We start from the raw sequence: 12,840 nt of genomic DNA on the forward strand, positions 1-12,840 counted from the left end.
GCCTGCGCCTTAATTATTAATTTAACTCTTGTGTCCTCCCAGAAAATTAGCATACCTTCAGGCATCAACCATCTGAACCACACCCCCTTCTGGTATAGTTTCTTCGCTAATTGCGAATAGCTTTTTCTTTTCTCCCTCACTTTCTTGGGGATCTGTTTCAGGATGGTTATTTCCCTATCTTGGTATTTCAAAGCTTGCCCCCTTTGTGCACTCAGAATTTCATCTCTTGTACTTTTTCTGAGAAATTTAATGTGTACCTCCCTGGGTACGTTGTGTGTTCTAGCATAAGCTGAGTTCACTCTATAAACCAGATCTAGTTCCCACCCCATCTGTTGTTTCTCTTTCTGAATGTATTCAGCCAAGATACTTGTCATAATGTCCCTTATATCTTCATCATCTGTCTCCACCACATTTTGAAATCTAAGGTAAAAGGACATTCTCTCAAATTCTATTTTCATCTGTTGGGTGTCAAGTTCTTTGTTCCCCTTCTGCACCCCTTCCATTCCCTCCCTCATCTCAGCCGTCCCACCCTCCAAAAGATCCAGTCTCTGTGAGTTTTTATTAATTTGGGTCTGGTTCTCTTTAATTTCTTCTTTCATCTCTTTTAATTGTCTTTTTATTTCCTCTTGTCCCTGTAGGAGTTGTTGAAACATTTGTTGGAATTCAGTCTCTGTAGTTCTAGGTTGCATCAAAGCTGTTATCGTTGATTGTGTACTAGGACTGGATGTTGTAGATGTTGGGGCAGAGGCAGCAAATCCAGGCTTCCCAGGAGGTGGTTTTTTTACGAGACATTGTTTGTGGAATAAAGAGTTCAGTCAATACAGAGAGTGATCAGTCAGATAGGTAGAACAGCCAGGAGAGTCCAGGAGATTAAAGGTCCAAGCAGAAGGTGATTTTTCTAGTTACACTGGCAGTAAGATAAAGTTTTTCAGACCAGGCAGTCCAAAAAGTAGCAATCAATAAGAGATTTATCTGAGTAGCACGGAGACAAAGACCGGAAACCTGAAGTTTTAAAGGTGGAGTCAATTTTCACAGTTCATAAAGACAACGGAAGTGTGCCATCTTGCCCTGCCAGCTTCGGGTTTAGAGGCATATCAAAGTTTTCAAAGTTTCCAAAATTTCCAGATCATCGTTACATTGTAGAGTTAAATCCAAAATTCGCTTTTAGTAAGAGCGTGACATCATTGGTTGGCTCTCCCCCTCCTCCTTCCCCTGGGGCTGAGCACAAAATTGTTTCAAGCCGCCTGTCTGAGGGGGGGGGGAATCCCCCTCCCTCCAGCCGCCTTTCTCCAGCCAAGCCGAAATAAAGGTTTAAACTGCTGGCAATTTCTCCAGATTAGTAGAGGGAATGGAAGGGAGTTTTCGCCTCACCGCACCGCAGCCGCGTCCTTCTGCTCGTTTATTCTTCCGTCAGCCTTGCAGCGAAGATGCCGGAGCGTCTCCCCATCATGCTCCCCAGTGCCTGAAGCGAGGTGGCCCCCCCGGCTGCCGCCGATCCAGGGGATCCCGCACGGTGCCGCTCCTCCGGCAGGAGCCTCTACGGGGCGTCCTGTGCCCCCCAAGGAGTGGGGAGCCCACCGTGAAAGTGCGGGGCGAGCAAAGCTTGCCCATCGCCATCAGCCGCCGGAACCGGAAGTCTCCCGTTGTTCATCTCTTCTATCTGCTCTATGTATACATGCATCTGAAACAGACCCCAGCTGTTCCACCTCACCCATCTCTGCCTCCAAAGGCAGCTGCCTCTTCGGCTGGGAAATGCCAGGCAGCCCTGGTTCTATCTCTGTCTGATGCTGAGCATCCATCAGAGCCTTCCCCAGGCTCCAGAACTGACCCAAGTTCTTCCCCAAGCTCCTCAACGTCTGAGTCTGCCACCAGCTGTGCTGGCAGCTGACAGGCCACAACAGCTCTTTATGAGTTTCCGTACCTCTGCAAATGGAGATGCACAGGTATGTGCATTGTTAGGGATGTAACCCTTGGCTTGGCAATGTATATAAGCTATGATTGTAAGAAATGCATCTGTTAGTTTAAATGCTAAACTTTAGCAGCTAAAGAGATGTAATTGGTTTGTTACCTCAAGCAGCCATAAGAGGGAGCCAGAATGACTGTTAGTTCTCTGTTTTTTTAGATGCTGACATTGTGAGGTACTGTGGTTTGCTACTGTTAGCTGTTTTGTGTTCTATACTGACTATTTGATAACTGAACGACTGAACCTTGTATGACTTGGACTGTTAATCGGACTCTGAATACCTCTATATTTCCACATAGTAAACTACTATATTTTATACTATTCAGTGTCCCTGTATGCTGTTTTGTGCATGTTCGTCCATACCACTCTCATTCTGCTTCTCTGCACACTCGCTCTCCTAAAGGGAAGCTTACTTACTTAACACTGGTTATGGGCCCAGAGTGTACCAGACGTAGCTAAAAAGAGAGTTGGTGTTGAAACGCAATACCGTATACAGATAGCTGTTTAGTTTGTAAGTTTTACTATTATGGAGAAGATGGCACACGCACCATCAGCAAATCTATCACTGATAGCCCAGTTGGATGGAACAAATTATGTTTCCTGGTCAATGAAGTGCAGCCTACGCCTGCGTACTGAGAGATTGTGGGATGCTGTACAGAATCCACCGGACGTGATTTCTTGGGATCCAGATGACGAGAATGATGCCAAGAAGATAGCAGAGTTTCAAAGATGCAACGAACAAGCATTGTGTATAGTTGGTCTAACTCTGACTGACCAACAATTAGTTCATATTTGTGGGGAGAATTCTGCAGCAAGATGTTGGGAGAATTTGAAGAAGATATATGTACGTGACACTGTAGGTGCACATATACATCTTACCCGCAAACTGTTTAGGGCACGTCTTCTGAAGGGTGGATATATGTTAGCTCATTTAAACTTTTTGAAAGGAGTTTTCCAAGAGCTACATCAAGTTTACATCATTCTGTCATCACTGCATAAGAGTTATGATGATTTTGTATCGTCCCTCGAGGTCCTAACCCGAAATGAACTAACATTGACTGACATAACTGCACGATTGTTGGAGTCCAGAAGAAGGTTGGAAAGAGAACAACTGAGAGAGAAACCACCACAACATGAAGAGTCACCTTCAACTGGCTATACTGTTAGAAAATGTTTTTTCTTGTGGGGCTAAGGGGCATATAGCTAGATTCTGTAAACATGCAAAACAACAGAATACTAGAAACACTGCTAATGTTAACTTAGGTATGTCTACTTTGACTATCTCTAGAAATGCACCAATAAGCCATGATTCATGGGTTGTTGATAGTGGAGCATCACAGTGCATTACTAGAAATAAGAATTGTTTTATAAAAATGTCTACCAGCAAGCAGCATGTATCTTTGCCAAATCTGGTGAAAGTATGGCAAGGTGTTCATTTGTAAATGAGCATTTATCCATGTTGTATATACCTAAACTGAAATTTAATTTGTTATCAGTAAGAGCTCTAGTTAATATTGGCTATGTAGTAACCTTTAGGGGAGATAACTGTATCATAGAAAAGGAAGTTAATAGGATTACAGCAAATTAACAAATGGTTTATATATTATATCTGATGACCATACTGCTAACTCAGTGTATGATAATTTGAAGCCACATGATGAATGCATACATCTGCTATATAGGCGTATAGGGTACATTAATGTCAAGATGCTGCAACAAACTGTAAAATTGTCAGAAGGAGTAAAGTTAAAACCTTGCAGTAAATATTTAAATTGTAATGCGTGTAGTCAGGAAAAGAGCAAGGTTACTCCAGAAACAGATGTAATGGGTTTAAAACAAAGGAACCTCTGGAAGTTGTTTTTGCTGATCTAATTGGACCTATAAAACCCAGTTTGGGAGGTGCCTGTTATGTTTTGAGTATCATGGATCATTATTCAAAATACGGTTTCTGCTATTTAATGAAAGACAAGACAGAAACGTTTCAACATTTCTTTAATTGGTTAAGATTTGCGGAAAGAAAGATAAAAGTCAAGGTTATTACTGTAGTTACTGATAATGGAATGGAGTTTACCAATTATAAGTTCCAAACAATGTTAAAAACAGCTGGTATTGAACATAAATGTTCTGCTCCTTATAGACCTCAACATAACTCGTTTGTAGACCGAAGGGGGCAAACATTACAAGCCATGACTAGAACTGTGTTATCCGATTCAGGATTGCCTGAAACACTGTGGGGTGAAGCCATGATGTGTGCTAATCATCTACTGAACAACGTTGTAAATGCTTCTAATGGAGAAGTACCATTTACTCGTTGGCTTGGTAGGAAACCTGACTTGAGCTACTTGCAAACGTTTGGAGTTCCTGCATAGGTGCATATTCCAGCACAGATCAGATTAAAGGGACAACATAGAGCTAGGAAATTATTTTTCGTAGGTTATGACTCAAACCATAGATCTTATAGGTTCTGGGAACAAGGGACAATTAAGATCTATCACAGTGCTAATGCAAAGTTTCTAGAGCATGTTGGTTGGGATAAACTGGAATTTAACAATGGCGTAGTTATTGAAACCCAAGTATTTCCTAGTGGTAAAATAGAAAGACCAGCTATAAAAATTAAAGATGAAGTGCAAAGTCAGGAGGAGTTAGAAGAACGGGAACAGACTCAACAGGAGAGTCCAATAGTGAGCCCTGAGTTGCCTAGGCGAAGTGTAGATGGGACTGTTAACCATAAAGCTAGATTAATAGCACAAGGTTTCAACCAGTCGGCAAATGATTATGATGAAGTATTTGCACCCAGTTTAAAAGCCATAACATTACGTGCATCATTGGTTTGGGCAGCTAAGCATGGAAATGTAATAAATTATTTAGATGTTGAGACAGCATATCTCAATGCACCACTGCAACACACTATTTATTTAAAGAAACCTGAAGGGTTAAACACTGATAGCAACACTGATTGTTGGAAGTTAAAAAAGAGCCTGTATGGTTTAAAACAGTCAGGCTACAAGTGGAATCAATGCATAGTGAATGAATTAACAAGGATAGGGTTCAAAGCTTCCCTGCCGCTTCTGTGGCCTGGTAGGTTCGGGACCACTGTCCTAGGATCAAAATTTTGGCCCCCATTGTGGTAATAAGTCGAAGATTACCTGTATTATACACACCAAAGATCCAGCTTTAAGTGCAGTGGAAGAATGGTTGGTGAAGATGATGGAATTTTCAGACAACTACAATATATTGATTTCCTCAGTCAGAGAAAAGACATTCTCTACATTCATTACTGATTGGAAGTTTGTTAGAGATTTGGGTGAAACAAAAAAAAGCTATCATTTACAGTTGTGATTATAAGAAAAACAAACCAGGTAATACAAAAGAGTTTTTGCAAGCATAGAGTAAGAAGTAATTTTGTATTTCTAATTATAATTACTGTAAAGGAGATTGGAAGTAACTTCTCACTATTTCTATCTTTTCCTTTTTACATTTTGATTTCTTTTTTTCTTCTATTTGATGTATTTGTGTTAGTTTTTAATCTTCTGTTTAAAATTATTAATATAAATTATATTTAAAAATCCAGTGTAAGAGTCAAAGACACTGAATGGAAACCACGAGTTCCAGTGTTAAGTTAAACAGGAAGGTGGCTGCCAGGTGCTATGAAATCCCAATTCGACAGGCCGATTGAGAGACCGAAAATATGCCCATGCAGATCGGTTGGCTGGCAGGGGGAGTTTAAAATGAGAAAAGAGCCTCTTTCTTGGCTCAGGATGCCAACCAGGAACTGCTTTTTATGCCTTCTTGAGTTTCTGAATAAAAGGGAATCAATGAAATTTATTCATTTTAATTTATTAAATGTATATGCCTGCTATCAGATTATTACAATGTCATAAATAGCAGCATAATAATGTAAGATTAAAAACATCAAAACATTGGGCACATATGTTGGGGTTAATTTATTCCAGATTCCTCCGTACAACAGAGCTCAGAGCTAACAGCTGAAATGGCTACCGTCCATACCTTATTAGATCTACATTGAAAATGGCAGTTTAGGGTGTCCCTCAAAAAAAGGTCTGGTGATTAGTCAGCCATGTGCTTTGGTGGGAATGTCAGGGTTTCAAGTAACATACCCATAGCAAACAAAACTCTGAGGCAGGCAATTTCCTCAAAGAATAGGTTTATTGGATATGTCATTGGCACAGGCTGGTGAAAACTGACTGAATATTCTTGCAGTTTTCACCTAATTAAAAGTAAACGTTTGTCACTTTCTCAAAACAGTCACATTATCCCATCAGAATACTGTCTAGTTGCTAGGTGACTCCAGTCCCCTCCTTCCAAGCACCTGCAGAAATGTCCTTGGTTCCCAAGAAAAAGAATCTTGTTTTGACTACAACACCCCAACTTTCTCTATTCCCCCCCTCCCTGTTTCAGTTTCAGTTTATTAAATTTATAAACTGCCCCCTCTCCCCGAGGGGACTCGGGGCGGTTTACAGACAGAAATAAAATATACAATATACAATAAACAACAGAAATACAAAACCCCAGACAAACAAATTGAACAAAAGTCTGTACAATAATCATAAAATTAATTAATAATTAAAACCAATTAAAATACCCCAGAATTTAAAATTTAAAATACCGGCCAGGAAGGTCGGGATTAGATTATGATTATGATTGGGCCAGGCCAGCTAATTGGAACAGGTGGGTCTTGAGTTTCTTACGGAAGGAGCGGAGATCAGCAGTAATTCTAATATCGGGGGGGAGGTCGTTCCAGAGGGTTGGGCCCATCACAGAGAAGGCCCTACTCCTGGGCACCGCCCGCCGGCATTGCTTAGCGGATGGTACCCGGAGGAGTCCCTCTCTGTGAGAGCGAATTGGTCGCAGGGATGTGTGGGGTAGGATGCGATCCCGCAAATCCCTATCCCACTTCTCCAGTGTTCTCAGCATTGAAGGCTCAAAATGGCCTCAGTCAGGCCAGCTTCATGTTTCACAGGGATATTCTACTCTTCAAGGGCAGCTCCTGTAGTTTATTGAAGTCGTCCAACGTGCAGATAACAAAAGCATGATTAACAGGGGTGGGTTCCTACTGCTTTTACTACCGGTTCGCAACTTGTGCGCTACTCGCCCATGCTGTTCAATGTAAATTATCCTTCACACATGTGCAGAACAATTTACAGTGAAGTGCGCACACGCAAGTCACTAAAAACCAAAATGGTGGCGGCCCAGTGACAGCAAGGGAACCAGTTTGGGGGCGTGGCACCTCTGTTGATTGATCATTGCCAGGGCCTGCAGAACAGCCACAATTGGCTATCAAGTGAATCAGTAATAAAAAGGTTAGGTTGTAGAGTTGTTGATCTCCAGTGACAGCCAAATCCTGCTAAAATGCAGGAATCTTTAGATCAGCTTCCAGTTTGCAAACTACTGACCTTCAAGAGTTTTGCCCAAGGTGCTTGAGAATTCTCAAGGCTGAAATCTTAGTACTCTGAGAATTGGGAAGGCTGCTCTAGAGAGCAGAGAGCATAATAGAAATACAGAGAGCATGATAGTATCTCCTATCCAACCGTCATTGGAACCAATGTGGGAGACTAGTTTTGTCACATGTTATTCTATTAATAAGATGAAGATGGCATCTGTTAATGATTTAGGGGCTGAGCATAAAAGGCAAGAACTTCATGAACTTTTAGGAGCCAGCAAGCACCCATCTATTCTGATGAAGCTAGAGCTCGCGCGATCTCGCTATGGCTGGCTAGATGGCGCTCTATGGTCAGGCAATAAGCGCGCCTGGATAGTCGCAATTACAGTATCAAGCGGCTGTAGTTGAACTGAAAGGAATTGAGACCATAGAGTCGCGGATTGCTAGGGAGAATATGGAAAGGCGAAGCCCTGGGAAACCTCGTCTTCCGGCTTCCTAATGGAGGATCGCGGTGGCTGTTGTAGTTTTTCCTGGATCGAAGCGGCGGCTGGAAGGTGAGTGGTGGGCAGGTCGGAGGAGAAGCCGGGAGCAAGTCAGGCTGTTCGGTTTGCTCCACGTTGTAGCAGCAGATAATGAACTCTGCTGAAATCCGTCGCCTCCTGCATATCCCTCCTCCACCTCGCAGCCCAATTTTATTCCACCAGAGCTGCAGGTTTTAAGTTGCCTGTAATTTTCTCTTGATTGGGAGATTTCAGCTCTACTGCTCCGTTAGGGTGGATTCCGTGCGTTTCTTGTGAGCCTGTTGCTTTGTTTGCAAGGGAGGAGATTCACGGGCAACACCGGTGCTTTAAATCTTGCAGAGGCTTTAGCATTTCAGAATCAGAATAGATCTGGAAGGGAACTTGGAGGTCTTCTAGTCCAGCCTGCTATTCAAGCAGGAGAACCTATAACATTTCACGCAAGTGACTGTGCAGCCTCTTAAAAACCTCCAGGGATGAAACACCCACAACTTTTGATGGCAAAGTCGTTCCATTGATTAATTATCCTCACTGTTAGGAAGTTTCTCCTTAGTTTTAGGTTGTTTCTCTCCTTGATTAGTTTCCATACTAATAGTTTATTGTCTTGGCCTCTGGTGCTTTGGAGAATAATTTAACCCCCTCTTCTTTGTGGCAGGAAAATACAGACCAATCAGCCTAACATCAATACGTGGGGGGAAAATTCTGGAAAAAATAATTTAAAAAGCAGATCTGTGAACATCTAGAAACAAAATTATAACTAGTAGCAAGCATGGGTTTGTTAAAAACAGATCATGCCAAACCAATCATTTAATTCTTTGATAAAGTGGCTAAATTAGTGGACCAGTGAACTGCTGTGGACATAGTAGACTTAGATTTCAGTAAGGCATTGGACAAAGTAGACTACAAATTCTCTGCTTAATTATATTTTTCCAGGATTTTACCAGGTATTGATGTCAAGCTGATTGGCCTATAATTTCCTGGATCGTTTCCCACCTTTTTGTAGTTTGGAATCACATTCGTTCTTTTCCAGTATTTCTTTTCTGGTATTTCTCCTGTGTTACATAAACTTTCAAACATTCCATTCCGTGGTTCCAAAATTATATCATTCAGAATTCTAGGCAATGCAATAATACATATTTAGATAATATAACACAACACAATGCACCACAACACAATACAGTACTTAGTACTTAGATAGGAAGTTAATATCTTCTACTCAAATCTTCTTTAGAAGCCATGCGGGTGGGCAGTTCAAATAATGGATTGCTAGAGAGGATGTGGAGGAGAGGAGACAAAGGACTGTTAATGACCCCACCTTTTTAAAGTTAGATTAAAAAATCTGAGCGAATCCACTTCTGGGACTTACTGCACAGAGAAATACACCTACATTTTTCTCATACATAACTTCATAGATGTGTAAATTTCTGTGTGCATATACATGTTTGGTATAATCTTTAGTATTTTCAGGTAAATTTTATAATATCAATTTACAATGCTAATAATTTTATGATTTCCCAAAGCCAAAAAGAGAATTTCATGATTGGATATATGAATTGATATTTGAACTTGGATCTTGCTAGTTCTCTATATGCCAAATTGTAATTGTAATTAATGTTAGAGATTAAACTAGCATTTTGATATGTTTGCTTCTTCATGGTAATATATGCAGGCTTTTTCCCCTTGTTATCACAGGTTCTGCAGCTATTTTTTAAACCAGAAAGAAACTAATCCATTAATATGAATCTTATAGACAGAGGATGCCAAGAAGAACACCCTGGATTCAAGAGGAGTTTGAATCAAAACACCACCAGTTAGAAATTAGAAATATTTTTTTACCTCCTGAAGAATCCAAGATGTTGACAAAAACCCACAGTCTGTCTATTGTGGGGGGAAACAAACATTGCTAATCACTGCTTGTATGAGGGGATCCACACGACAAAAAATACGCAATAATGCTTGGAATGTGGCAAACACTTTACTCAGAACAATTTCCTCATGGAAGCACACACACTGGAAAGGAATTCTACCAGTGCTCCCAATGTGGCAAAAGGTTTAGCACACACACCAATCTGGTCAGACATAAGAAGATTCACACTGGGCAGAAACCCTTTGATTCTCCTGATTGTGGGAAAAGTTTCATCCAGAATTCTGACCTAGTGATTCATCAGAGGACTCACACGGGAGAAAAACCATATGCATGTCCAGAGTGTGGGAAAAGTTTCAGTAAGAATTTCAGCCTGGTGATACACCAGAGGATTCATACAGGAGATAAACCATATGAGTGTTCAGATTGTGGGAAAAGTTTCACTCGGAATTCTTACCTGGTGATACACCAGAGGACTCACACAGGAGAGAAACCATATGAGTGTTTGGATTGTGGGAAAAGTTTCAAAAATAATTCTAACCTGGTGGTACACCAGAGAACCCATACAGGAAAGAAACCATATGAGTGTTCGGATTGTGGGAAAAGTTTCAGTCAGAACTCTAAGCTTGTGATACACCAGAGATCTCACACAGGAGAGAAACCATATCAATGTTTGGATTGTGGAAAAAGTTTCACTCGGAATTCTTACCTGGTGATACACCAGAGGACTCACACAGGAGAGAAACCATATGAGTGTTTGGATTGTGGGAAAAGTTTCAAAAATAATTCTAACCTGGTGGTACACCAGAGAACTCATACAGGAAAGAAACCATATGAGTGTTCGGATTGTGGGAAAAGTTTCAGTCAGAACTCTAAGCTTGTGATACACCAGAGAACTCACACAGGAGAGAAACCATATGAGTGTTCGGATTGTGGGAAAAGTTTCAAAAATAATTCTAAACTTGTGATACACCAGAGGAGTCACACAGGAGAGAAACCATATGAGTGTCTATACTGTGGGAAAAGTTTCAGTCAGAGCTCTTACCTGGTGATACACCAGAGGATTCACACGGGTGAGAAACCATATGAGTGTCCCGATTGTGGGAAAGGTTTTAGTCAGAACTCTTACTTGGTGGTCCACCAGAGGAGACACACGGGCGAGAAACCATATGAGTGTCCGGATTGTGGGAAAGCTTTCCAGCAGAATTCCAGTCTGGTAGTACACCAGAGGACTCACACAGGAGAGAAACCATATGAGTGTCCAGATTGTGGGAAAAGTTTCAATCAAAATTGTAAACTTGTTCAACACCAAAGTACTCACACAGGAGAGAAACCATATAAGTGTCCAGATTGTGGGAAAGCTTTCATTTGGAATTATCACTTGGTGAGACACCAGAGGACACACACAGGAGAAAAACCATATAAGTGTCCAGTTTGTGGGAAATGTTTCCAGCAGAATTCCTATCTGTTCCTACACCAGAGGACTCACACAGGAGAGAAACCATATGAGTGTCCAGATTGTGGGAAAGCTTTCAGTAGGAATTCTGACCTGGTGAAACACCAGAGGACTCACACAGGAGAGAAACCATATGAATGTCCGGATTGTGGGAAAAGCTTTAGTCATAATTCCTACTTGGTTATACACCAGAGAACTCACACGGGGGAGAAACCGTATGAGTGTCCAGATTGTGGGAAAAGTTTCAGTAATCATTCTAACCTCCTGAAACACCAGATGACTCATACTGGAGAGAAACCATATGTGTGTTCAGATTGTGGGAAAAGCTTTAGTCATAATTCCTACTTGGTTACACACCAGAGAACTCACACAGGAGAGAAACCATATGAGTGTCTATACTGTGGGAAAAGTTTCAGTCAGAACTCTAACCTGGTGATACACCAGAGGATTCACACGGGACAATAACTGTATGTCCCCAGACTGTGGAAATAGTTTTACTCAAAATTCCAACCTGATGATACAGCACACAGGAGAGAAACCATATGTGTTTCCAGATTGTGGGAAAGCTTTCACTTGGAATTCTGACTTGGTGAGAGACCAGAGGATTCACAAAGGATGAGTTCTTGCATTGTGGGAAAGGTTTCAGCTAGAATTCCTACCTGTGGAATAATAGGGAACTGACACAGAAGAGGAGCCCTTTGAATGTCCCAATTGTGGGAAAGCTTTCAGAACTAGGTCTAATCTAATAAATCATGTCAGTTTAAACACAGTTCAGAAGCCATTCAGATGCCCAAACTGGTCACTGTTTCAGTAATTACTATTATTAAAGACAAGAGGACTCATTCATACATGGAAAACCATCAGCTTTCTGATTAGAAGGGAAGCTTGATGGGATCTTAGAAAACTTTCTAAGAAAACTTAGAAAATATTCATTGCTTGTTTTCAGCTTGCTGGATTATTTTCAGCCAAAGAGCCAAGTTTATTTAGACATGAGAGACTCAATCAGAAGAAGTGCTCAGACACAAGATTTCCTTGCAAAAATCAATGAATCAGTAAATGAGAATTAGGATTTCAACAAGAGTTTTCTGAAAGCATAATAAGAAACTAAGTATAACTCTGTATAATTAGGATATTCCTAAGGCATCAAACCATTCTTATTGTATCCCATGTGATATATTACAGAAAGAGAGGAGTCCTGGAGGCGTAGTGGTGAGAATGTAGTATTGCAAAGGCAGTAACCATTCCAAGATACTGGTTGTCCTTGACTTACAACCATTCATTTAGTGACCGTTTGAAGTTACGATGTTACTGAAAAAAGTGAGTTATGACCCTTTTTCATTCGTAGGACCATTGCAGTATCAACATTCAGATACTTGGCCACTGATGGTTGCAATATCCAGCGGTCATGGGATCTCCTTTTTGTGACCTCTGACAAGCCAAATTTAACAACTGGAGTGATTCACTTAACAAATGTGACAAGAAAGGTTGTAAAATTGGGCAAAACTCACTTAACAACTATCTCGCTTAGAAACAGAAATTTTGGGTTCAATTGTGGTTGTAAGTTGAGGACTACCTGTAATAAGAATAGTTGCCTCGCCCCTGCCTGGATACTAATATTCTGCAGTATTGTTTCTAAAG

The 12,840-nt window shown here is 41.0% G+C and overlaps 2 protein-coding genes across 3 annotated transcripts in view; both read left to right on the forward strand.

The window, feature by feature from the left end:
* Positions 1-12,840, forward strand: part of LOC309385203 (uncharacterized protein) — a 123,624-nt gene that overhangs the window by 27,842 nt on the left and 82,942 nt on the right. Inside the window, exon 1 of one of the 2 annotated variants that reach the window (XM_081939410.1) lies at positions 7,816-7,918. The exons of the other annotated variant lie outside the window; for it this stretch is intronic. The gene's annotated coding sequence lies outside the window, so the exon portion shown is untranslated. Of the gene's footprint in view, positions 1-7,815; positions 7,919-12,840 lie in introns of those variants that run through there. 2 annotated transcript variants of the gene reach the window in all.
* LOC309385210 (uncharacterized protein) overlaps positions 1-12,840 on the forward strand; it is a 61,517-nt gene that overhangs the window by 3,161 nt on the left and 45,516 nt on the right. The gene's annotated exons all lie outside the window — the stretch shown is intronic.

This window comes from Natrix helvetica (assembly GCF_964273705.1).
Source record: "Natrix helvetica genome assembly, chromosome: 1".
Lineage (NCBI taxonomy): Eukaryota > Metazoa > Chordata > Lepidosauria > Squamata > Natricidae > Natrix > Natrix helvetica.